We start from the raw sequence: 22,868 nt of genomic DNA on the forward strand, positions 1-22,868 counted from the left end.
CCAGAATTCACGAAGCAGTTACGCAAGTACTTACGAACATATACATCTTTCCTCAGTCTTTAACAGCTTTGGTTACATTTATTAAACAGTTTAAAAGCATGAAAACTTCCCAATCAACTGTTGTTATTGTTATAAACAGCCTCGTGGTGCTTCGGAGCTCATTAACTGTTTAATAATTGTAAACAAAGCCGCGAAATTTTGAGAAAAGATGTTCAGGTTCGTAAGTACTTGCGTAACTGCTTTGTGACTGGCCCCTAGGTACTTACTGTATTCAGTTGTCATGATGCTAAAAACATCTTCAGACGTCTTATATTTACACAAGCATACATATATGACAATGAAATTGTTTGAGTTTCCGTTAGAACTTCAAAAGGTAAATCAGACCTTCAGAAATCACGACATGAATTCTAAATATACATGTTTGATCTCCTGTGACAGTACCATAACGTATATTATCATTTTGGGAAGTTCTGTACATGTTATTCTGTTCCTCCTGCTGAGGTAACCTGGATCACTACGCTCAGTGACCACACTGCCAGTACCAGTCCTCACACACTGACAACATGCTAGCGTCCACGGGTGGTCACCCAGGGTGTCCCCGGGTGGTCACCCAGGGTGTCCACGGGTGGTCACCCAGGGTGTCCACGGGTGGTCACCCAGTGTGTCCCCGGGTGGTCACCCAGGGTGTCCCCGGGTGGTCACCCAGGGTGTCCCCGGGTGGCCAAGAGAAAGGAGTAGTTGTGGAAGCCTCGTCTATGCACAACATTAAGGCCAGATTGGACAAAGAATTTAAACGTCAAAATAGTTCACCTATAAGGCAAGAGAGAGACAGAGCTGGTCAATTAGGCGGGGCATAAAGAGCTAGGCCTCACTCCCTCGCCTCCCTACAAGCCCGGCTAGCTCAGTCGGTAGAGCACGAGACTCTTAATCTCGGGGTCGTGGGTTCGAGCCCCACGTTGGGCGTATCATTATGTTACGGGCTATTCGTGCCCGTGCCACCCTTTGGGGTGGCTTATAATCTTTATCAATCAATCAATCCCTCACAGTCACTGATAGGCAAGTGTTGCTAGGTCAGTGCCAGGTGCCAACACTGGCATGACTTGGGACAGGAAGACGCCTGAAGGCTCCCTGCCACGCTCTCAACCGTGCGAGTGTCTTGTCTCCTGAATATAAATTATCCTCCACGTTAAGAGATATCGCAGCAGGTGTGAGGAAAGGCTGCAATGGTTGTTGTTGTTGTTATAGATTCAGCTACTCTGAACAAGTTCTAAGTAGCACGGGCTATGGTGAGCCCGTAACTTACCTGGCACGAGAGCGGGGCAAGTAGCACGGGCTATAGTGAGCACGTAGTGGACTTACCTGGCACAGGAGCCGTGCTGTGACGATGCAATGGACACCAGCCCTGAATGGTGTGTGTGACCCGCGGGTCACCGGGCAGCTTCCTGTCTGCCACACCCACTACCACGCATCCTCGCGCCTCCATCACAACCACTTGGGCTGGACGGCCGGTAGAGCGACGGTCTCGCTTCATGCAGGTCGGCGTTCAATTCCCGACCGTCCAAGTGGTTGGGCACCATTCCTTCACCCCGTCCCATCTCAAATCCTTATCCTGATCCCTTCCCAGTGATATATTGTCTAATGGCTTGGCGCTTTCCCCTGATAGTTCCCTTCCCTTCCATCCTCTCGTTCAAGTGCCAAACTCACGTGTTACGGCGGGTCAGGTGTTATATTATCTACATGATACTGATCACTGTAAACTATGTCCCGTCAGAGGCACAGCTTGAAAATACTAATACTTGTAACAATGACAGTTTCCTTATCACCTAGTATTGCTACTCTCAGGCACCTATTGGTCTGGTCCACTGCATCAAAATTTGCTGCATATGACCAAGATGCATCAACCTTCAGTATTGAATTTAGGTTTGCATCAGCAAGTTGAGAACGAAGCCGAAATTTTTGTAATGTTAATTACAGAAAATAACTGTTCCTAGACACAAGTGCTTTCAAATACGGCTATAATCTTGAAGTTAAAAGATAATGGAATAGTTTGGTCCAAGATATTGGTATGTGGCAACATCGGCACACTATAAAATTACCTTCAAAGTAGAATAAAATTGTAATTCATTTAATTATAGATGAAGAATATGGGTGTATTATTTTTCCTGTGCGGGTGTGAGTATAAGTGAGGAGTGTCTTCCAGGAACCTCAAGGCTGAACACTGTGAAAGATGACCCTCTGCGCGGTGCCTTCTCAAAGCTGAAGCCTTATGCCAAAGGCAAGAATGTAGTCAAGACTCATAATATATTTTGTCCTGGCATCTTTGTGTTCAGGTAACTGAGTTCAACTCCGTGTTATCCACCACGACAAATGGATATTTCGCATTAGAGAGAACAGTAGCCGCTGACCAGCCGTCTGGCAGTCACATAAGCCAGGTGTTTACGGCCAAGCCCAAAAGAATAACAATGCGCAAAGGAATCACACACACACACACACACACGTGATATGTATCAACGAGAAACATGAGTTGGAGCAATGAAGTGACTCGAACCAGCGGTCAAGATACTCCCGTCTCGCACCTCACTCTACCACCGCATGGGAAAAAGTTATATAATCCCAGGAGGCTATATAACTTCCTGGGATTCCAGCAAATCCTCAGGAAGTGTGGAGGCCAGTCCAAGTTGTACACAACCCCCGCGCCCTCTGGCGTAGGTAAAGTGCTGTTGTTGAGCACCTGAACCCCTATATGCACTGTGGTGAAGGTAATGTGTAAAACTTGGACTGGCTTGGATTGTTACGGACCCGTGCTACATGGACATTTCGTTCTGAGTAGCTAAATCTACAACAACATTGGACTGGCTTCAGTAGAAGCCTCCTATTATAGACTCGTGGGTTGGTTGGTATTGTCGTCGTTGATCCTTCTCTACGGACAACCCAACCCACAACTCGGTAGAGTGCTTATACTAGGAGATCACCCTTGGCGCTTCTGGCTCTTGGAGAGGGGCTCAACGTCACACGTTTAGGGGATGCGGCTCCAACACTTAGCCTCGTTGTCACGTGCACACACCCACTCGAGCCGCTGTGACTCCCCACTCTCTCCTTATGAGATATGATCTCCTCAATCCCCTATGACTTACTAGTATTACCTCCTACCCTGTCCACAGCAGTGGTTCTTGGTTCTTTCTCTCTCTCTCTCTCCTTCTTTACTACCTCCTGGGAAGCCTCACTAGGACAAGGGCAAACACCAGCAAATTGGGATACATTTACTGGACAAAGCACATACACAATACATACACACATATGATAATAATGAATCCTATACTCTATAATATTACAATCAGGTTGCACTCCAACACCATCAAAACTCTATCATTAGCTTATCAAGTGGTATCCTATCTCCTGGTTCACCACCTGATACTATCAACCACCTCAAGTTGATCAAGTCTACATACACTGTTGCACCATCAGCAAGATAATATATATATAGAAAATCAGCATTTGAATGCAATAACATATATCAGTATAAATGTTCATTGATACACAACAATGATTAATCGATCACTGTCAGTCCTCGAGCACATATATCTGTAGGTAATCAAGCCTACGACTGCAACTCTAAGCTTCAGAATAAATCACTCCTTGACATAAGAATGCAAACAGTCACTCACCTCTCACTGCGTCTTGCACGCTACTGACAACCAAACACTATCAACTCCCTATAAGTAATCCACCAGAACTTCCCCTTCCACCTCTGGAAGTTCACTACCCTAATATCTTTAGGTTCTGCCGGGCTTCACTACCAGGATCCTCTGCAGCTCCTCCAGGCTGCTATCATGAAGTTTCCTTGTGCAACTACGGTGCTTCACCCTTCTGTTAGGTTCTTCCACAGCTCTCTTGGCTGCTACACCACCTCTACAGAAGCACGTGACACTCCTCTTCACTGCTGCTTCTCCTCACAGCTCGAGGTCCTCTGCTCCACTACCTTGGAGTCTCATCAGCTACATCATCTGCTGGCTTCGAAGTTCTCAGCAACTTCTTCCCCAAAGACAAACCTGCAACCCATCGACGTTCCAATAAAATGTTCCCCTTTAACACATAAACAAAAATAACCACACAATATGCTTGCCTCAAACCTCTATCTGTCCTCTACATACAGTGAGAGTGGACTCCCCCGTTTTGGGCGGGTCCATACTCCACCTCGCCTGGCGGCGGTCCTCACTCGCTGGGAGGGTCTTCCTCCATCCGGAGCCAGGCTCCCTCAGTCGTCCGCCAGCGCTCAGAGGGGGCGGACGTCGCTCCGTGTTCCTCCCTCTCCACTCTCTTATTTCAGGCTTTCTGCCTTATTAAAACATGTCTAACTTATACATAAACATTGCTACTGTCGCTGGGCACACGACCAAACTACAAGTAATCACTATGAACTGGCGTATATCGTGCTTACCACAGACTAATTGGTCGAGGGCGCTTTCCCTCTGACGGCGTCTGGTCAGGGCGCTCCCACGGCCCACAATAATGCCTCCGGGCGGCTTAATATTCACTAATTATCGTCCACGACTTGAGACCACACGTCCCCAGCTCGATTCCACAGCTGGCACGTCTGCACACTTCTCTTCTCTTAGAGATATATCACTAGGGGTTCCCTTCTAACGGGAGCTCAACGGAGCGCGGCTTCCCCCTGCGATGTCTGGCACTCAAGTGAGGTCAAGGTCCTCCAGAAGCGAGCCTCACGCCTCCAGCAAAATGTCCACATCTCCTAGCCCGTCATTTATCTATTTTCTTCTGCATTGCCCATAATCTCAAACTGTTACACATATCCAACCAACTATTTTACATATGGGTTATCACCTCAATATTTGCTAGACCTTCTAGTTAGGTCAGGCTTGCTGAATAACTCTCAAGGAGGGAGACTCGTTTCTCCGGTAGGCTGAGATCATAACACTCCCCCCCCCCTTATTTTTGAGAGTTATTCTAGTAGCTAGGCTCGAGATAACGCATCAGCCACTACATTGTCTCGCCCTCTTATGTGCGTTATCACCAGGTCATACTCTTGGAGCGATAAAAACCATCTGGTTAATCTCTGGTTTGCATGCTTCATTTTCTTCAGGAAAACTAGGGGATTATGGTCTGTATACACCGTTACTGGGTGTCCTCCCCCACTCACATACACTTCAAAATGTTTCAATGCCATCACCAGGGCCAAAGTCTCTTTCTCGACTGTACTGTACGACCTCTGGTGCTTAACGAACTTCTTCGAGAAGAAGGACACGGGGCGGTAAATTCCATCATTCTGCTGAGTCAGTACAGCTCCGGCCCCTATATCACTGGCATCTACAAATAACGTAAACGGCGCTTCAAAATCTGGCGACACTAGTACAGGTGCCTCAGTCAACAGTCTTTTGGTCTTCTCAAACGCTTCTTGTGCTGTTCCATTCCACTCCCACTTCTTGCTCTTTGATAGCAAACTCGTCATAGGAGCGGCTATGGTGGAGAAATTTTCACAGAACTTCCGGTAATATCCAATCATACCGAGGTATCTCAACAATTCTTTCTTACTCCTGGGCACCGGGAAGTTGTCAATGGCCTCCACCTTTGTTCTTACCGGAGCAACCTCGCCTTGCCCTACTATATATCCAAGGTACTCCAGGCGGGCTCTCCCGAACTCGCTTTTTGCCAAGTTGATCGTCATGTTGGCCTTCTCCAACCGATCGAACAAATCTAAAAGTCGATCCACGTGATCCTTCCAGGAATCAGCGAACACCACAATATCATCGATGTACACTGCACATCCAGTCGCGCCTTGTAATACCTGATTCATTACTCGTTGAAAACAACTACCACTATTCTTCATTCCGAACGGCACCACTTTATATTGGTACAAGCCGTCGGGTGTCACGAACGCTGAGATCCTCTTGGCCTCCTCAGACAGGGGAATCTGGTAGTATCCCTTCAACAGGTCTATCTTCGAGACATACCGTGCACTCCCAATCCGATCTATGCAATCGTCAATGCGCGGTATCGGAAACGAGTCAGCGACCGTGAGTGCATTCACTTTCCTATAATCGGTACAGAACCGGTACGTGCCGTCACTCTTCTTCACGAGGAGGCACGGCGAACTCCAGTCACTGTCGCTAACCTCTGCCAAGTCGTTATCTAGCAGATACTTTACTTCTGCTCTCATTGCCGCTGCTTTCTCCGGGTTAACTCTGTAAGGGTGCTGCTTGATGGGCTCAGCACTCCCTACATTCACTTCGTGCACCGATCCGCGGTGTCTTCTAGGCACGTCCGTGAATAACGACTTATTCCTCCGTAGGATCTCCACTAGCTCCTGGCGTTGGTCATCCTCCAAATGACCCAGACGCTCACCTATCTTGGCCAGGCTTTCTGTATTTGATATCTTCGCGCCATCGGCCCTCTCTAACTTACAGTTCTCCTCTTCTATTCCTTTGCCGTCTCCTCCACACAGCACCGTCGCCTGCAATGGGGTTCCCATCGGTTCTTCACCGCCTAGAGGCTTATCTCTGTCATAGTACCTCTTTATCATGTTCACGTGGCAAACCTGTGACTTCCTCGGACGATCTGGCATGTGGATTACATAATTCACATCCCCTAATGCCTTCTGGATGGTATATGGTCCACAAAATCTCGACTCGTATATACTTCCTTTTACCGGTAGCAAGACTAACACCTGATCTCCTTCTTGAAATTTCCTGCCCTTCGCCTTCCTGTCGTGGTACCTTACCATCTCTGCCTGGGATGTCCTCAAATTTTCCTTGGCCAAATCTCTGGCCCTAGAGAGTCGCTCTCTAAAAGTCTCCACATATTTTCCCACATCCACCTTAGGCCTATCCACGGTGAGCTGCTCCTTCAGCGCGCCCACTGGGCTCCTCACGGAGTGTCCGTACACCAGTTGAAATGGGGTGAATCCGAGTGATTCTACTACCGCATCCCTGATGGCGAACAACACGGATGGTAATGCCTCGTCCCAACTACTCCCTTCCTCAGCGCAGTATATCCTCAACAAGCTCTTTAGCGTTCCATGGAAACGCTCCAATGCTCCCTGCGACTGAGGGTGATACGGTGACGAGCGCACTTGCTCTACTCTCCATCCTTTCACAGTTTCCCTAAACAACTTCGACTGGAAGACACTCCCCTGGTCCGTCTGGATAACCTTGGGCATTCCTACCCACGCAATGTAGTTCTGTAGTCTATCCAGAACGGCTCTCGACGTCACTCTTCTCAGAGGGATTGCTTCAGGGAAACGGGTGGCTGTGCACATTATGGTCAGTAAGTACTCGTGGCCTTTTCTGGTCCTCGGCAACGGACCTACACAGTCTATCAAGACTCTCTCAAAAGGCTCGCCAAATGCCGGTATGGGCTTTAAGGGTGCCTTTGGTATAGCCGGAGCCGGCTTACCTGCACGTTGGCACGCCAAACATGTCCTACAATATTTCTTTACCTCCTTCCACACGTTCGGCCAGTAGAAGTGCTCCGGCACCTTATTTAAGGTCTTCTTCACCCCCAAGTGCCCTGCCATATCTACGGAGTGGGCTAGTTCTAACACAGCCGCCCTAAACTCCTTCGGCACTAACACTTGGTGCTTCTCCAACCATACCTTATCTGCGCCGGCTTTGTCCGGTCGCCATTTCCTCATTAGTACATCATCGTCCAAGTAGTAATACACGGGGGACTCCGGACATGAATTTCCCCCTTTTGCCTCCCTGATTAGATCTATAAACTCCTCTTTCTGAGCCCTAATTAGGTCCGCTCGGTTCACGCTGACCTTTTCAGGTAGGGTCATTTTCACTTCCTGTCTCCTCGAATCCTCATTCTTCTGAGCTCGATCTTCGTCGAACAGCCCAGACATGTCCATGTTGACCTCCTCCCTTGGTGGAGTCGACACTGCCATATCATCTCCAATGTCTTCCTCGGCGTCTACGTCCGACTCTGTCACTACGCAGGCCGGGTATACGATGACTTGACTGTCCTCTGCCTCATCTTCAAGGATGCTGGCTAGATCTATCTTGTCCGGCGTTCCACTTGTACCGCGGTCCTTCTGGTTCACCTCCGGCACAGCTTTCACTATCAGCTCTGGCAGCACCTTGGACCCACACAAGTCGTTCCCCAGGATCACTTGGACTCCTGGAACAGGTATGTTGGGGCACACTCCCAACATCACCTCCGCCGACAAATAATCTGACTTCAACTGGACAGCACACATGGGCATGTCACTCTTAGACAACAACCCATGAACCTTTATCCTCCTGCTGCCAGCTAACAGTCGATCATTTCTTATTAGGCCTCTCAGAATCAAGCTCTGATTGGCTCCAGTATCCCTGAGGATACTAACCTCCACCTCGGGTTGACCTTCTATGCCGACCCAACCTTTACTAATGAACGGCCTATACCGCTCGTTCATCAAATCTACCTTCTGTGGTTTGTCTTATTGTACACCAACGTACTTCTTCCGGGGATCACATGTCGTCAGGGTCACGACTCTCTTGCCCTGCCGACAATCTCGCATCATGTGACCTGATCTGTTGCACTTGTAGCATCTCATTTGGGAGAAATCTCTCCTATACGCCCCCGAGTAGCTCTGACTCTGCCCACTCGTATTGGAGTTCCTCGGGCCAGATGTACTACTCATACTCTGTGGAGCTTCATTGGACTCTTGTCTCCTCTGCACACTTTTATTTTCCTGCTTACCTCCAGCAGGCGGACTCGGCAACTTTCCTTCCTGGGGCTTAAAACTAGCTGGTCTGCTTGTCTGCCCCCCAAAACTTCTTCCTCCCCAGACTCCACTGGGTCTGCTATTGCTGCGTCTCGCCTCGCTTCTCACTCTGTTCTCCCTTAAGCTTTTGTACGCTTCAGTAATCATATCCGCCCTATCTGCGGCATCTTTCACCTCCTTTATCCCTGCTTCTTGGATCTTGAACTTTGTTTCGGGATGCATCATCTCCAAGAACTTCTCCATGACCATCAGTTGCTTCAGGTCAGCGTAAGATCCAACTCCAGCAGCCTCAATCCACTTCTGGAATCGTCTTTCCAGATCTCTTGCTGTCTCAGCAAATGTACATGCTCCAACTTTGATCATTTCTCTGAAGCGCTTCCTATAAGCCTCTGAGGTTAACTGAAACGAGCGCAATATGCTGCTCTTTACTGTGGCGTAATCCTGGCACTCTTCCAGTGACAATTGGGTATATGCCTCCCTGGCTGCACCGGTCAATCTTAACTGGACCAGCTGGGCCCATTCCTCCTGTGGCCACTCCTTGATACTGGCTACTTTCTCAAAATGCTCGAAGAAGCTCTCTGCCTCTTCGGGCACAAACAAGGGAATGTCCTTCTCCCTAACCCTAACATCTGGTGGGTGTGATACCTGGGTGGTGCTCTCTGGCAACCCATGTTCAATCCTTTGTTCAGCCAAGGTTCTATTCGCTTCTATCTGCATTTGTTTTGTTCTTTCTTTTTCTTTTTCGACCTGGGCTTTTTCTTTTTCTTGTTCCAACTCCAGTTCTCTTACTCTGGTTTTCTCTTTTTCTATTTCCAGTCTGGTTTTCTCTTTTTCCTTCTCGGCTTCATTTTTCATCTGGAGTTCCAATTTCATCTTTTCCAGCTGGAACTGTCTCTCCTCACGCTGTTGTTGGATCTGGAGCTCTAACTGGAATCTCTCCAAGCTCCTATTTCGGCTACTCCTACTACTGCGGCTACTCTTGCTGCTCCTACTCGATCCCTGGGATCTCACTTCATCCTGCCCATCATCCTCCTTTCCACTTTCAGCTCCTTTCTGGGCTCCTTGTTCTGCCGCTTCATTTTTGGCTCTTAACTGCCTCAGGATCTCATCCTTCATCCCAGCTACTTTAGATGCTTTCAACCTGATGCCACATTTTTCTGCTATTTGTTTCAATTGATCCCTCGTGCAACCTTCCAAGTCCTCAGGCTTGCCTGACTCCACAAATGCTTGCACCTTATCCATCTTTGTCCTGTGAGTCTTCCCAAGAGAGAGAATATACACCTGCGGTCACACAGTTTATCTATTTCAGCAAGGGTGTACAAATCCACTCTTGGACAGGGTGTGGGTGTGTCAGTTCACTCTCCCGGACACAGGCCCCCAATTTATTATAGACTCGTGGGTTGGTTGGTGTTGTCGTCGTTGATCCTTCTCTACGGACAACCCAACCCACAACTCGGTAGAGTGCTTACACTTCACTAGGAGATCACACTAGGCGTTTCTGGCTCTTGGAGAGGGGCTCGACGTCACACGTTTAGGGGATGCGGCTCCAACACTTAGCCTCGTTGTCACGTGCACACACCCACTCGAGCCGCTGTGACTCCCCACTCTCTCCTTATGAGATATGATCTCCTCAATCCCCTATGACTTACTAGTATTACCTCCTACCCTGTCCACAGCAGTGGTTCTTGGTTCTTTCTCTCTCTCTCTCTCCTTCTTTACTACCTCCTGGGAAGCCTCACTAGGACAAGGGCAAACACCAGCAAATTGGGATACATTTACTGGACAAAGCACATACACAATACATACACACATATGATAATAATGAATCCTATACTCTATAATATTACAATCAGGTTGCACTCCAACACCATCAAAACTCTATCATTAGCTTATCAAGTGGTATCCTATCTCCTGGTTCACCACCTGATACTATCAACCACCTCAAGTTGATCAAGTCTACATACACTGTTGCACCATCAGCAAGATAATATATATATAGAAAATCAGCATTTGAATGCAATAACATATATCAGTATAAATGTTCATTGATACACAACAATGATTAATCGATCACTGTCAGTCCTCGAGCACATATATCTGTAGGTAATCAAGCCTACGACTGCAACTCTAAGCTTCAGAATAAATCACTCCTTGACATAAGAATGCAAACAGTCACTCACCTCTCACTGCGTCTTGCACGCTACTGACAACCAAACACTATCAACTCCCTATAAGTAATCCACCAGAACTTCCCCTTCCACCTCTGGAAGTTCACTACCCTAATATCTTTAGGTTCTGCCGGGCTTCACTACCAGGATCCTCTGCAGCTCCTCCAGGCTGCTATCATGAAGTTTCCTTGTGCAACTACGGTGCTTCACCCTTCTGTTAGGTTCTTCCACAGCTCTCTTGGCTGCTACACCACCTCTACAGAAGCACGTGACACTCCTCTTCACTGCTGCTTCTCCTCACAGCTCGAGGTCCTCTGCTCCACTACCTTGGAGTCTCATCAGCTACATCATCTGCTGGCTTCGAAGTTCTCAGCAACTTCTTCCCCAAAGACAAACCTGCAACCCATCGACGTTCCAATAAAATGTTCCCCTTTAACACATAAACAAAAATAACCACACAATATGCTTGCCTCAAACCTCTATCTGTCCTCTACATACAGTGAGAGTGGACTCCCCCGTTTTGGGCGGGTCCATACTCCACCTCGCCTGGCGGCGGTCCTCACTCGCTGGGAGGGTCTTCCTCCATCCGGAGCCAGGCTCCCTCAGTCGTCCGCCAGCGCTCAGAGGGGGCGGACGTCGCTCCGTGTTCCTCCCTCTCCACTCTCTTATTTCAGGCTTTCTGCCTTATTAAAACATGTCTAACTTATACATAAACATTGCTACTGTCGCTGGGCACACGACCAAACTACAAGTAATCACTATGAACTGGCGTATATCGTGCTTACCACAGACTAATTGGTCGAGGGCGCTTTCCCTCTGACGGCGTCTGGTCAGGGCGCTCCCACGGCCCACAATAATGCCTCCGGGCGGCTTAATATTCACTAATTATCGTCCACGACTTGAGACCACACGTCCCCAGCTCGATTCCACAGCTGGCACGTCTGCACACTTCTCTTCTCTTAGAGATATATCACTAGGGGTTCCCTTCTAACGGGAGCTCAACGGAGCGCGGCTTCCCCCTGCGATGTCTGGCACTCAAGTGAGGTCAAGGTCCTCCAGAAGCGAGCCTCACGCCTCCAGCAAAATGTCCACATCTCCTAGCCCGTCATTTATCTATTTTCTTCTGCATTGCCCATAATCTCAAACTGTTACACATATCCAACCAACTATTTTACATATGGGTTATCACCTCAATATTTGCTAGACCTTCTAGTTAGGTCAGGCTTGCTGAATAACTCTCAAGGAGGGAGACTCGTTTCTCCGGTAGGCTGAGATCATAACACCTCCACACTTCCTGTGGATTCACTGGAATGCCAGGTTATATAACTTACACCAAGTGGTGGTACAGGGGTAAGGTGAGCGGCCTGGAGTACCGTGGATCACTGGTTCCAGTCACCTTAGTGCTCCAATTTAGTTTCAAAATGTTAATATGCTTTTAAAAAAATGATCAATAAATTAATTTGCTATTTCTTCAATAATTCTATATTACAATTTCTCCGATAACACGGGAGACATCTCCGGTCACGCAGGGTGCAGTCGCACCTCCACAGATCTCCAGTATCAGCTCTTGATACTGGTAATGGCTCATAAGGGCCACCACTTACGGGCTATTCATACCCGTGCCACCTTTTGGGTGGCTTAATCTTCATCAATCAATCAATCTCTGATAACCATTTAGGATAAATTTAGAATTCAAAATAACCTTTCTTCTCAGCACTCGGTCATTAATTTTGTCTTATTACACTTATTTATAAGTTAGAGTAATAGTCGGAAATGTAATATATTGATTGCAGTTATTACTAGGCTAGCCCGGTAAGGTCACGTTGTGAAGGGCACATCAGCAGGTCCAGCAGCCCACCACCGGGAACCATGCAAGTTTTTGCGGACGACCGCCATGCAGTCACAGCCAGCTGGAACTGGTGTCCACCAGCTCCCTCTACTGGTCATCTTGCTACCTGCGCCACCCACTTATGCCCACACTTCCGCCACCCCCTTATGCCCACACTTCCGCCACCCCCTTATGCCCACACTTCCGCCACCCCCTTATGCCCACACTTCCGCCCCCACCTTGCTGCACCACCCACTTATGCCCACACTTCCGCCACCACCTTGCTGCACCACCCACTTATGCCCACACTTCCGCCACCACCTTGCTGCACCACCCACTTATGCCCACACTTCCGCCACCCCCTTGCTGCACCACCCACTTATGCCCACACTTCCGCCACCCCCTTGCTGCACCACCCACTTATGCCCACACTTCCGCCACCCCCTTGCTGCACCACCCACTTATGCCCACACTTCCGCCACCACCCACTTATGCCCACACTTCCGCCACCCCCTTGCTGCACCACCCACTTATGCCCACACTTCCGCCACCACCTTGCTGCACCACCCACTTATGCCCACACTTCCGCCACCACCTTGCTGCACCACCCACTTATGCCCACACTTCCGCCACCCCCTTGCTGCACCACCCACTTATGCCCACACTTCCGCCACCACCTTGCTGCACCACCCACTTATGCCCACACTTCCGCCACCCCCTTGCTGCGCCACCCACTTATGCCCACACTTCCGCCACCCCCTTGCTGCGCCACCCACTTATGCCCACACTTCCGCCACCACCTTGCTGCACCACCCACTTATGCCCACACTTCCGCCACCACCTTGCTGCACCACCCACTTATGCCCACACTTCCGCCACCACCTTGCTGCACCACCCACTTATGCCCACACTTCCGCCACCCCCTTGCTGCGCCACCCACTTATGCCCACACTTCCGCCACCACCTTGCTGCACCACCCACTTATGCCCACACTTCCGCCACCCCCTTGCTGCGCCACCCACTTATGCCCACACTTCCGCCACCCGCTTGCTGCGCCACCCACTTATGCCCACACTTCCGCCACCACCTTGCTGCGCCACCCACTTATGCCCACACTTCCGCCACCCGCTTGCTGCGCCACCCACTTATGCCCACACTTCCGCCACCCCCTTGCTGCGCCACCCACTTATGCCCACACTTCCGCCACCCGCTTGCTGCGCCACCCACTTATGCCCACACTTCCGCCACCCCCTTGCTGCGCCACCCACTTATGCCCACACTTCCGCCACCCGCTTGCTGCGCCACCCACTTATGCCCACACTTCCGCCACCACCTTGCTGCGCCACCCACTTATGCCCACACTTCCGCCACCATTCACTGACGGCCTCCTCGCTCGAGCTCACATGTTCCAGGTTATGGGAAGCTCGGTCTGGCTCATGGGCTCCCTTTCCAAGCTTTAAGTTGTCTGCTACAAACACAACCCTTCTGATGCTGATATTTAACATATGGTTAAATAATCAGACATCACTGATCACAACCGAAGGCCTCGGTTCGATCCTCGGCCGGAACAAAGACGGTTGGGCACGTTTCCTTTCACCTGGTGCCTCTGATCACCTATTAGTAAATAGGTACCTGGGAGTTAGACAAGTGTTGTGGGCTGTATATACGCCCACACACACACACACGAAGTACCCAATAAAAGATTGTTACAAAAGTTGGAGCAACAGGCAGGAGTAAAAGGTAAGGTGCTCCAGTGGATAAGGGAGTATCTAAGCAACAGGAAACAGCGAGTAACTGTGAGGGAGGGGGGAGGGAGACATCAGAGTGGCGAGATGTCACCAGGGAAGTCCCACAGAGCTCTGTACTTGGACCCATCCTGTTTCTATGTAAATTATCTTCCAGAGGGTATAGACTCATTCCCATTAATGTTTGCTGATGATGCAAAAATTATGAGAAGAATCAAGACAGATAAAGATAGACAGAGACTATAGGACAACCTGGACAGACTGGAGGAATGGTCTAGAAAATGGCTACTAAAGTTCAACTCAGGAAAGTGTAAAGTAATGAAATTAAGCGAAGGGAGCAGAAGGCTGAACACAAGGTACCTTCTGGGAGTTGAAATTCTGCAAGAGTCAAATAGAGAGAAAGATCTGGGGGTTGATATCACACCAAACCTGTCCCCAGAAGCCCACATCAATAGCATATCATCAGCGGCATATGCTACATTGGCCAACATAAGAACTGCCTTTAGAAACTTTTGTAAGGAATGCAGGCGATGAGTCACAATAACGTGGCTAAAGTATGTTGACCAGACCACACACTAGAAGGTGAAGGGACGACGACGTTTCGGTCCGTCCTGGACCATTCTCAAGTCGATTGTGATGAGATGATGATGATGAAGATTAAGCCACCCAAACGGTGGCACGGGCATGAATAGCCCGTAAGTGGTGGCCCTTTTGAGCCATTACCAGTATCAAGAGCTGATACTGGAGATCTGTGGAGGTGCGAATGCACCCTGCGTGACGGGAGATGTCTCCCTTGTGAATGTGTTATGAAGATGAAGCCACCCAAAAGGTGGCACGGGCATGAATAGCTCGTAAGTGGTGGCCCTTTTGAGCCATCACCAGTATCAATAGATGATACTGGAGATCTGTGGAGGTGCGACTGCACCCTGCGTGACGGGAGATGTCTCCCGGACCAAATGGTGACCAGATGGTGATTTGTGATGAGGAAGGTGATTGATAAAGATTAAGCCACCCAAGAGGTGGCACGGGCATGAATAGCCCGTAAGTGGTACAATTTTTTTTTCGGTAATTCTTTTCAGTATTCTGAGGTTGCATTTAACCATCAAGCTGTTATCGTGGGGGAGGATACTGCTTGACAGTCTTTATGAGGGTGTCCAGCTGCTGGACACCTTTGTTGACCAGGAGAGTGGCTGTGTTGATGGCTTCAGGGTGGTTACTGCAAGATTCAGGAACTCTTAAAGTTCTTCTAAGGTCGTTGGTTGCTTCACATTCCAGAAGATTGTGAAGTAATGGCTTTTCTGTGACAGTTTGGCAGAAGATGCACTCTCTCTGTCGGGGTTCACCAATCTCCCAGTTGCATCTGTAACCTAGACGTAGTCTATATAACCTAACTGCTATTTCCCTGTGGATTCCTTTTGAGATATTTAACCTTTCTAATTTGGTTGCCTGAGTGATGAGGAAGATGAGACAGGCAATAAATATGCAAGAGAGAGCTGAGGAGCAAAGTAAGGTGTAATCTTTCTAACAAACGTGACCTAACATAAGCCTACCCCTTCCATTTATCTTTGTTTCTCTTTCCTTTTCTTTCTCTCTTCTCCCTTTTTCTGTTCATTGTCTTCTCCTACGCTCCCTTGCTATCCTCTTCTTATTCCTATCTCCTCATTCTGTGGTTATAATGGGAGCTGCCTCGTATGGGCCAATAGGCCCTCTGCAGCTCTTATTATTATTACTATCCCCTCTACTACACCTTACTTTGCTCCTCAGCTCTCTCTTGCCTATTTATTGCCTGTCTCTACTTCCTCATCACACGGGAGACATCTGCACCTCCCGTCACGCAGGGTGCAGTCGCACCTCCACAGATCTCCAGTATTATCTATTGATACTGGTGATGGCTCAAAAGGGCCACTTACGAGCTATTCATGCCCGTGCCACCTTTTCGGTGGCTTGATCTTCATCTTAACACATTCACAAGGGAGACATCTCCCGTCATGCAGGGTGCATTCGCACCTCCACAGATCACCAGTATCAGCTCTTGATACTGGTAATGGCTTAAAAGGACCACCACTTACGGGCTATTCATGCCCGTGTCACTTTTTGGGTGGCTTAATCTTCATCAATCTTCCTCATCACAATCGACTTGAGAATGGTCCTGGACGGACCGAAACGTCGTCGTCTCTTCACCTTTTGTAAGGAATCGTTCAGGACCTTGTATACCACTTATGTCAGACCAATCTTGGAATGTGCAGCTCCGGTCTGGAGTCCATACCTAGTTAAACACAAGACAAAGTTAGAGAAGATTCAGCGGTATGTCACCAGACTAGTCGCAGAACTATGAGCAACGAGGAAAGGCTAAGGGAGCTAAACCTATTTTTCTCTTCTTCTTGATAGTAGGTGCAGTTAGCATGAAGGGTTTGTCCTCCCGATGGCTGCACCAGTACAGGTGTTGGGAGACGCGTTTATGATGTGGATGATAAGAGTTACAAAAGTGCTTGTTGGCATTGTTTTGAATGACCTCTAGGCTCTGTAGGTTAGTAGGCGCTGCCGACGCATATGACTGGCAACAATAGTCTAGTTGGCTGCGAATGTTGGTTGTGTTTTATGGTGTTGTTGGATTTTATGGTGTGCTCCCCAGGTGGTGCCACCACTGGCACCACCTGGGGAGATGGTGCCACCTCCGGGTTTTCAGTATGGCAAGTCGGGGTTGTGTCGTCTGTTTAAGGTGTTGAATGTGTGCTTTCAGGGTAAGTAAGGGAGAGTCTAAGTGCATGCCAAGGTATTTATGTTCTCGTACGTGTTGGATGGCAGTGTTGTGTATTGTAAGGGTGAGTAGATGGACAAGTCTTTTTTTAGTGAAAATCTGATAACAGGTTTTGGTAGTATTAACTTGAAGGCCCCATTGTTGTGTCCAATCTATGAGGTGGTCAAGTGCTGCTTCCATTGTTGAGACTGTATTAGGTAGGGCATTGTCTGAATAATACAGTGTTAAGTCGTCAGTGTACGCCGAGAGGTGAACAGGATGGGTATTAGGCAAATTTGCTAAGAATGCAGCAAAAAGGGTTGGGCTTAGGATGGAGCCTTGCGGGACACCCGTTTGTATTTTAATGCTATCTGAAAACTCGCCTTACATATAGACTTTAGAGGTCTTATTCGTAAGATAGGACTTACGTTCGTAAGATAGGACATAACCTTAGAAGTAATCTTCCCTGTACGCCTAAACGTGCAAGCTTTGCCAAGAGGCAAGTATGAGGAATACTATCAAAGGCTCCTTTTAGGTCTAGGTGGAGAACAATACAAACAGCTAAACCTCACGTCCCTGGAAAACAGAAGAGTAAGGGAAGACATGAAAGACATGATAACCACCTGTCAATTCCGCTCAGAGGAATTGACAGGTGGATAAAGACAAACACATTAGCAAGGTGGAACACGAACAAGGGGACACAGGTGGAAACTTAGCACCCAAATGAGCCACAGAGGCATTAGAAAGAATGTTTTCAGTGTCAGAGTAGTTAACAGATTGAATGCATTAGGCAGTGATGTGATGGAGGCTGACTCCATGCACAGTTTCAAATGTAGATATGATAGAGCCCAGTAGGCTCAGGAATCTGTACACCAGTTGATTGACAGTTGAGAGGCGGGACCAAAGTGCCAAAGTTTAACTATCGCAAGCACAACTAGGTGACTAATACGCATACACACACATACACCCCAAGGATGAACTATTCAACACTGGAGGGACACGAACAAGGGGACACAGGTGGAAACTGAGTACCCAAATGAGCCACAGAGACATTAGAAAGAACTTTATCAGTGTCAGATTAGTTAGTAAATGGAATGCACTAGGAAGTGATGTGGTGGAGGCTAACTCCATACACAGTTTCAAATGTAGATATGATAGAGCCCAGTAGGCTCAGGAATCTGAGCATTTATGCGGAGTATGCGGCACCAGCATGGAGTCCATATCTAGTCAAGCATAAGACTAAAATGGAAAAGGTTCAAAGGTTTGCCACCAGACTAGTACCCGAGCTGATTTTTTTTTTTTTATTAAGATATGAGGTACATCTGCATTAGTGCAGCTACCCTAGACTATATGAAGTGGAGTACAGTGTGTCAAAAAAGCTTACTAGGTGATGCTAAAAAATCCCCATCACACAGGATGGTTAGTCATACAGAGGCATGTGATAAGCGGTCTGCACTGGCAGACTCCGGATGCATTTTGAGGATATCACCAACACAAGATTGAATAAGGTAGCAGTGGTAATACAAGTCCCCATCTCGCAGGATGGTTAGTCATACAGAGCCATGTGTTTAATAGCCTGCACTGGCAAATTTTGGGTATACTGTGAGGATATCTTCAAGAATACGAGAGTGAATAAAGTAATTGCAAAGCTCCAGGTACCTCATGCCAACTGGTCTGAAAGGTCTAATAACTGGGCATTCAGTGATGTAGTGCGGGAGATCATGCCGTAGTTCCTGCTCACAGAGTTTGCAACTGGAGTGCTCAGGATTGGGAGATCCGTCACCTGCAGCCACCTGCCACAGGTAACGGTAACCCAACCTGATCCTTGCAACCACTGTGTCGCACAGTCTAGTGGACGTTTTGTGCTGTCCATAGATGTAGGTTTCAGATCTGAACAAATCATAGCTTTTTATACTAGTACTTTCAGGTCGTTGGGAGTCAGTAAGCTCTTTCCTATCAGATCTGAATGTTTGGATGTATGAGCTACGAGGAGAGACTACGGGAATTAAACCTCACTTCGTTGGAAGACAGAAGAGTTAGGGGGGACATGATCACCACATTCAAGATCCTCAAGGGAATTGACAGGGTTGATAAAGACAGGCTGTTTAACACAAGGGGCACACGCACTAGGGGACACAGGTGGAAACTGAGTGCCCAAATGAGCCACAGAGATATTAGAAAGAACTTTTTTAGTGTCAGAGTGGTTGACAAAGGGAATGCATTAGGAAGTGATGTGGTGGAAGCTGACTCCATACACAGTTTCAAGTGTAGATATGATAGAGCCCAATAGGCTCAGGAACCTGTACACCTGTTGATTGACAGTTGAGAGGCGGGACCAAAGAGCCAGAGCTCAACCCCCGCAAGCACAACTAGGTGAGTACAACTAGGTGAGTACCAGTTGATTGACAGTTGAGAGGCGGGACCAAAGAGCCAAAGCTCAACCCCCGCAAGCACAATTAGTTGAGTACAATTAGGTGAGTACAGTGATCAGGAATGAGTGATCATAGTGTATTGAGCTTTGAGTACCTAGTTGAGCTAGGAATTATCACCCCCAAAAAAGAACTGGGAAACAAAGGGCTGGCGTACCGAAAGAGAAACTATGAGGAGATGAATAAATTCCTATGGGATATACATTGGCAAACAGAACTCAGAACCAAGTCCGTACAAGACATGATGGACTATGTCACCCAAATATGTCAGGAGGCTGTAAGCAGGTTTGTCCCAGCCCGAGAGGAAAAAACAGAGAAGCAAAAGAAGAATCCGTGGTTTAATAGGGAATGTATGAAAGCAAAGGAGCTGAACAAAAGGGCATGGAGGAACTTCCGTAATAACAGAACACCAGAAAGTAGAGAGAGATACCAGAGAACCAGGAACGAGTATGTTAGTGTGAGAAGAGCCAAGACCGAACTAAAGCTACTACACAGTCACATCAGGAGGAAAACAACAGTGAAGGAACAGGTGATGAAACTTAGGATGGGTGAGGACAGGTACACAGAGAATGACACAGAGGTGTGTGAAGAACTCAACAAAAGGTTCCAGGAGGTCTTTACAATAGAACAGGGAGAAGTCACGGCGCTAGGAGAGGTGGCAGCAAACCAGGTGACCTTGGAAAGGTTCGAAATTACAAGAGATGAGGTCAAGAAGCGCCTATTGGAGCTGGATGTGAGAAAAACTGTTGGGCCCGACGGAATGTCACCATGGGTATTGAAAGAGTGTGCAGGAGCACTTTGCTTGCCACTCTCCATAATGTATAGTAGGTCACTAGAAATTGGAGACCTACCAGAAATATAGAAGACTGCTAATGTAGTACCAATATACAAAAAGGGTGACAGACAAGAGGCACTGAACTACAGGCCAGTGCCCTTAACTTGTATACCATGCAAGGTGATGGAGAAGATTGTGAGAAAAAACCTAGTAACACATCTGGAGAGAAGAGACTTCGTGACAACTCATCAACATGGGTTCAGGGAGGGTAAATCTTGCCTTACAGGCTTGATAGAATTCTACGATCAGGTGACAAAGATTAAGCAAGAAAGAGAAGGATGGGCGGACTGCATTTTTTTGGACTGTCGGAAAGCCTTTGACACCGTACCCCATAAAAGGTTGATGCATAAGCTGGAGAAACAGGCAGGAGTAACTGGTAGCGCGCTCCAGTGGATAAGGGAGTACCTAAGCAATAGGAAGCAGAGAGTTACAGTGAGGGGTGAGACCTCAGAATGGCGTGAAGTCACCAGTGGGGTCCCACAGGGCTCTGTACTCGGACCTATCCTGTTTCTGATATACGTAAGTGATCTCCTAGAGGGTATAGACTCATTCCTCTCAATGTTTGCAGACGACGCCAAAATTATGAGAAGGATTAAGACGGAGGAGGACAGCTTAAGGCTTCAAGAAGACCTGGACAAGCTGCAGGAATGGTCGAACAAATGGTTATTAGAGTTTAACCCAAGCTAATGTAATGTAATGAAGATAGGGGTAGGAAGCAGGGAACCAGATACAAGGTATCATTTGGGAGTTGAAATACTTCAAGAGTCAGAGAGAAAGACCTGGGGGTTGATATCACGGCAGACCTGTCCCCTGAAGCTCATATCAAGAGGATAACATCAGCTGCATGTGCCAGGTTGGCTAACATAAGAACGGCCTTTAGAAACTTGTGTAAGGAATCTTTCAGAACATTATATACCACATATGTCAGACCAATCCTGGAGTATGCGGCTCCAGCATGGAGTCCATATCTAGTCAAGCATAATACTAAACTGGAAAAGGTTCAAAGGTTTGCCACCAGACTAGTACCCGAGCTGAGAGGTATGAGCTACGAGGAGAGACTACGGGAATTAAACCTCACTTCGCTGGAAGACAGAAGAGTTAGGGGGGACATTATCACCACGTTCAAGATTCTCAAGGGAATCGACAGGGTTGATAAAGACAGGCTATTTAACACAAAGGGCACACGCACAAGGGGACACAGGTGGAAACCGAGTGCCCAAATGAGCCACAGAGATATTAGAAAGAACTTTTTTAGTGTCAGAGTGGTTGACAAATGGAATGCATTAGGAAGTGATGTGGTGGAGGCTGACTCCATAGACAGTTTCAAGTGTAGATATGATAGAGCCCGATAGGCTCAGGAACCTGTACACCAGTTGATTGACGGTTGAGAGGCGGGACCAAAGAGCCAGAGCTCTTGAAGCTGCAGGGAATGAATATATCCTGAGAACACTTAGAGTTTTTCATTCATAAAGAGGGATCTGGTGGCCAGATTAAGGAGCAATTGGCCACTGAGGATGACCTTCAATATGAACACAGGAAGAGGGGCATCACGGGCAAAGGGAAGTGTGAAGGTAAATAGTTGTGGACGAGCCTGTCCTCGTGCAGACGACGAGTCACAATAACGGGGCTGAACATAGATTGACTAAACCACACATCGGAAAATGGAGAAACGACGACAACACTCCAGAAGGTGTACAGGCAACACTCCAGAAGGTGTACAGGCAACACTCCAGAAGGTGTACAGGCAACACTCCAGAAGGTGTACAGGCAACACTCCAGAAGGTGTACAGGCAACACTCCAGAAGGTGTACAGGCAACACTCCAGAAGGTGTACAGGCAACACTCCAGAAGGTGTACAGGCAACACTCCAGAAGGTGTACAGGCAACACTCCAGAAGGTGTACAGGCAACACTCCAGAAGGTGTACAGACAACACTCCAGAAGGTGTACAGGCAACACTCCAGAAGGTGTACAGGCAACACTCCAGGTGTACAGGCAACACTCCAGAAGGAGTACAGGCAACACTCCAGAAGGTGTACAGGCAACACTCCAGAAGGTGTACAGGCAACACTCCAGAAGGTGTACAGGCAACACTCCAGAAGGTGTACAGGCAACACTCCAGAAGGTGTACAGGCAACACTCTAGAAGGAGTACAGGCAACACTCCAGAAGGTGTACAGGCAACACTCCAGAAGGTGTACAGGCAACACTCCAGAAGGTGTACAGGCAACACTCCAGAAGGTGTACAGGCAACACTCCAGAAGGAGTACAGGCAACACTCCAGAAGGTGTACAGGCAACACTCCAGAAGGTGTACAGGCAACACTCCAGAAGGTGTACAGGCAACACTCCAGAAGGAGTACAGGCAACACTCCAGAAGGTGTACAGGCAACACTCCAGAAGG

At 48.1% G+C, this 22,868-nt stretch overlaps 1 protein-coding gene and 1 non-coding gene across 4 annotated transcripts in view; both read left to right on the top strand.

Annotated features, from left to right (window-relative positions):
• LOC123757806 (protein spaetzle) overlaps positions 1–22,868 on the top strand; it is a 163,142-nt gene that overhangs the window by 17,747 nt on the left and 122,527 nt on the right. The window lies entirely within an intron of this gene.
• Positions 891–963, top strand: TRNAK-CUU (transfer RNA lysine (anticodon CUU)). Its single transcript has one exon. It is a non-coding gene; the product is annotated as a tRNA-Lys (tRNA).

The sequence above is a fragment of the Procambarus clarkii genome, chromosome 22, assembly GCF_040958095.1.
Source record: "Procambarus clarkii isolate CNS0578487 chromosome 22, FALCON_Pclarkii_2.0, whole genome shotgun sequence".
In the NCBI taxonomy this organism is placed as follows: domain Eukaryota; kingdom Metazoa; phylum Arthropoda; class Malacostraca; order Decapoda; family Cambaridae; genus Procambarus; species Procambarus clarkii.